Source organism: Triticum aestivum, chromosome 4A, assembly GCF_018294505.1.
Source record: "Triticum aestivum cultivar Chinese Spring chromosome 4A, IWGSC CS RefSeq v2.1, whole genome shotgun sequence".
In the NCBI taxonomy this organism is placed as follows: domain Eukaryota; kingdom Viridiplantae; phylum Streptophyta; class Magnoliopsida; order Poales; family Poaceae; genus Triticum; species Triticum aestivum.
In genome coordinates, this window is record NC_057803.1 from 500,594,808 (window position 1) to 500,600,050 (window position 5,243).

Sequence of the window (5,243 nt, forward strand, 5' to 3'; positions counted from 1 at the left end):
CGCTGTGATTGTACTTCTGGCTAGCCTGGTTAAGTACCTTAGTGGAGAAAGGAGAAAACCAATTGTCATAATAAATGAGAACTGGTCGGTGATCCGATGACAAGTGTCAAACTCAAAATCGATGGCGATTACCCCATGCTATACGAAGGGTTTGTCTTTGCGCAAACCACGTGATAAAGGTATATACCGCGTCTCTCTCGAACATCACAAAACACTAGGGGCTAGTTGTCGGTTCCATATCCGGCATATCTCATAGTAGGGGTCCTAATCTAGGCCTCTTGGAGCGATGGTAACATGGACACATGATTTACCCAGGTTCGGGCCCTCTTGATAGAGGTAAAACCCTACATCCTACTTTTGATTGTATTCATATGGGGTGTAGTACAAAGTACATGCATCTACCACGAGATTGTTCTAATGAATATTAGATTATCTATTGACTAGCGTGGCCTCGGTTTATATATGTACCGTCGGCCTAGGGTTTTAGAGGAGTCCTTGTCTTGGGAGCAAAGTCTTGTGGAATCTTCCTTGTATATGCATCGGCTGTCCGAACTGGCCCATGAGTAAACGGCCACGGGGGTCTTCGGCCCAATCCAACTAATCGGAAGACGACGTGGTGAGTACCCCCTAGTCCAGGACACCGTTAGTAGCCCCCAGAACCGGTCTTCAAGTTGGGGACGTTCCTAGATTCTTCCGAACTGTTCTTCATCTTCGGTCGCCGGTCTTGAAAACTGGTTCAACAAATCTTCTCATTTTCGATCTTGAGGATCGCCTAAGTGCATCCGAAGAGTTTACACGTCGGGTATCCGAGGAGCCCCTTTAAGTTTCTGGCCTTTAGAAATGCCTTCTTATTTTTTACGCCACACATCGGGTTTGAAGTTATTCCCGTGCGGAGGTGTCCCCTTGTGTACGAGCTCCAACGCCGGACTGCATTCGAGGTATCTTTTGCAGCCGAGCACCAACGCCGGACCGCTTCCGAGCTCCAACGCCGGACTATGTCCAAGCTCCAACACCGGACTATGTCCAAGCTCCAACACCAGACTGTATCCGAGCTCCAACGCCAGATTATGTCCAAGCTCCAACGCCGGACTGTATCCGAGCTCCAACACCAGACTATATCCGAGCTCCAACGCCGTACTATATACAAGGTGTCATAAATCACCTTGGTTCAAAAAAGTTGAAGGAGTTTAGCCGAGCTTAATGCCGGAAATTCCCTCTATGGAGCCAACCACTAGCGCCCGAGCTTTATGCCGGACTGCTTCCGAGGTGGTACACCACCCTGATTGCGGGCTGATTTTTTGTCAATATTTTGATTGGTGCAATTTATTCTCTGTCGAGATATCTAGCCAGTAGCCCTCAAGGTGTGTATCGGTCTAAAAACCGAGATGCACCTGAAGGATGACATAAGACCGCTGATCCCAGTAGCCCTGAGACTCAGGTTGATTTGCAAAATCGGCCTGAGGATCAACTCCTAGCTCGGTAGAATACTTTGGGGCACAAAAAGCGGTGTGCAAAGTCCTCGAGACTCAGGTTGGGTGCGACCGACCAACCTAAGGATCATAATCTCCTTGAAAGCTATATTGCACTTAAATTTTCTGCATTGGATTGTCAATGCAGTAGCCTCCGAGAATTGGGTTGGGCAAAATGGCTGACCCTAGGATTGTACCTCCTCGGGAACAAGTTCAACTATCATGTATGTTTTAATAATACTGAGGTGGAGTTCAGCAGGAAAGATGCCGAACTATATTTTAGAAAAGAGTTTCACCTCGAACACCTCAACCAAGAGAATGTCCCGCTTCCTGAAACATAAAATAGGTGAAAGATGCTATAAGCTCAAAAAAGGCCAACAAACATGCGTAAAAAACTTTACATCTAGATTGAATCAAGCTGTTTTGGTGCCAATATGAAATTGGTCTTAAAATTTTACTTTCGTCATGCTTTTACATGACACATCTGATCTCTAGACTTCGAGTGGGTCAATCCTCGGCTTCAACCTCCGTATCCTGAAGGCGGAGTGTTTCTCAGGCCAGTTTAGCAAACTAAACGCGAGCGGCTTTAGAGAGAAACCAGGCTACCCGGCTATTGATCATACACCTGAGCCGAGAAAGGAGTGGTAGAAAAAGACTGTGCAACGACTAATAAAAATGGCTCATACTAATTCAAGAGACACCAAGCGACTTGGGTAAAAGAATTTTATGTATAATGATTGCATGTACCGAAGTACTTATATCATATCTATGTTCACCCGAACTTTAAACGCGTCTTAACCGACCGTCGGCTTCTCCCTCTTCGGTCAAGGGCCGAAAAGTGTTATGTATTCCACCTATCGAGAATATCGACGGTGTTTCCGATATCCAGGCAATCATGCCAGAAGGCTGTAACAGACAAAGCGCGCTCAGGGAACTTATGCTATATTACTGACGAAGTGTAAGAAGCATCTTCAAAGAAAATAGTACCCCCAACGACACCTTTCTTCGGTTGCTCATTGTTACTATGAGACTTGTGCAATAGATTTTTTGTACTCATGAGTTCCGTTGTGTGCCGACCATGATTGAAAACAATAAGAGCGCTAGCTTTCGGCTTCACCCAGTCTGAGGTCGGAGCTCGGATGACCCAATCGTGACAATCACAGAGGTGCTCCCTTTACTCCCTAGCCGAACAGTCGGGAACGTAGGGGTAAACACAGGAGCAAGGCAACCCAGCTTGCGGAACACTTAAGTCAACATGGTGCATATTGTGGCGTCATACATGAACAAGGAACGAAGCCATACAAGTATACTCATATGCAAGAGGAAAGGCTTCACAAAGGAAGCCCCCAAATAAACAGGGTATTTGAATTTGTGTGTCACAAACAAAGTTTTGACAAGGAACTTTTTCACAAACAACTTTTTGCCAAAAAAGTATAATGCTTGGTCGAATAGAACAAAATTTAAAACTGAAAGTTTGTGAGCATGAAAGCGACTTAGCTGGTTAATGTGCTCGGTGTTGATGATGTGATTCGGGCTTGTGGCGGGACGAAGACGCCCATTTATCTATGACAGATCCGACAAGGTTCGCAGTCCTCGGCATGGCCAAGGTCCCATCCACCAAGCCCGAGGTGGCCGAGTGAAGAGCTCGGCATTCCGAAGAGGTGAAAACCCTAGTCCGGCCGCGGTGATGGAGCAGGTCGGCGGGTGACACCGGAGTCTCCGACCGAGTGGGTTGATGAAGCGATGATGAGGGGTTGCCAACACAGGGTAGCGTGTCAAGGTGACAACACAATTTGGTCAACGGAAGTGACAGCGCGGCCCGGTCTAAGTAAATTGCCTGCACAGATAAAATAGTGCAAACCAAAAATGATAACAATAAAAAAATTGCATAGTTTATTTATGTGTAGTTGATTATTCAACGAATATAGCCTGGGTGCCGAGGATGGTGTTGACGCGGGTCATTAATGCCACAGTGAGGGCACGATGAAGCCTAAATTCATAGGGCATAGGTCGGCAGGGCGACACCCGAAGCCCCATCATCAGCCGATGTGTCACAAACAGGTCGGCGATGTGGATGTCGGCCACGTAAGCTGCTTGTTGCATCGATCCAATCTCGATGGACGTGAAGAAACTAGGAGTGCTAATTTCTTCAGGGAAGCATGTGAAAGTGAGACCATTAGTAAAAGTGTAGACGACCTCCAAACTTAATTAAGTGATAGAGAAAAGAAAAATCAAATCTCCCTGTGACCGCGCTCAGATTGGTTTGGCATGATCAGCGCAGGCTGGACAATGAAGTTGAATTGCCGAGGTGGTGGCGTGACATAGTCAAGGTTGATTATCTGGCGCGAGGTCAGTATCGACATTGATCAGCATGTCGAGGTGACAACAAGAGACTGGCCAGACTGACGCCATGTACGAGGTTCGGCAAAAAATTTCTCTACGAAAATAATGCAGCACAAAGGAACATAAAATATTCTCTGTATAATAATTTATGTGCTAGACAAATAGCTAAGAAAGATAAAACCTGGACGGCGATGATCGTGGAGGACCAAAGCAAATAAAGAGACATCGGTCGAACTTTGGTTGTGCCAGAAGCAGTGCCAACTGAACTTTCGAAAAGGATTACTAGCAACTGCTAGCGCCCGACAAAGGGTATCTCTTCGGCTGGATCACCTGCTGGTCAGATTGAGTTCGGATCCGATGTCGGCCCGTCCGGGGCAACAATGTTTTTACGGCAATGTCCGGACAGATGGACCTGCGTACTCAGAAGTGCACATCAAAAGCAAACAAAACTACAGAATAACAAAACTAGAAAAAATGCACCTGATCCGTAGTCATAGCAGTAAAAGAACTGCCCAAAGTGCTATATAATTAGCTAGCACATTCCATCGGTCGAACCTCAATGGGTGTGCACTCCCCTGGTCTCTCATGCATCCGCTGAAAACTGGCTAGCGGAAAACTGTTCGGATCGGGATCGGCAAGACCATCACGTCAATGGGCCGAATTATAAACCAGTCTCCAAGGGTCTACACAGAAAAAAATCATGCAAACCAGCAGAACAATATTCTGTGTGAAAAAATATATATAATACGTGTAACTAAGAAAAATACAACCTGAAGTCTTGTATCATGTATGGTAACGCGAGGTCATTAAAGTCTGAGGTGAACGAGGTACTGCGTCTGCGTGACGATCAGGCGGACCTCATAATCTGCACTAGTGTGTACTGCCGGAATGCGCTCACGAACAACACCAGTATCAATTCACATCCTCGGGTGGAAGAGTAGCCGCAGGATAGATCGCCCCCTTTTTTAGCTGATGGGCTAAACAGTAAGCACACATTAATTGAGTAGGAGGTAATGTACGGGCTATACGTGGAAAGTGCACACATGGACAAGCCAAAGTTATAGCCTTCCTCCAACGATATAATTAAATGTAGTAAATAACAAAGTAAAGGAAGGATGCATGAAATCTTCCCTGTATGCTGCTGCCGGTCAAAATTCATGTTGATCAGCCCGCCTGCACTACTCGACGTGGGCAGGAGTTCTGGGCGATCTCCTCAGCTCCGTACAGCACGAGGCCTCCGCTCACCTGACATGTGCATAATGCGTCTTGTACTAGTATTGGTCGCCGCCACAACATGGGTTGCCATTGTGCAGATTTGTAGATGCTCATCGGGTACCGACAAACAAACCCTCTTCGCCCGATCTTAGATCAGAACTAATCACAGATGAACCTGATCATCCCATCGATCCGCAACGAACACCGAGCAGGCTC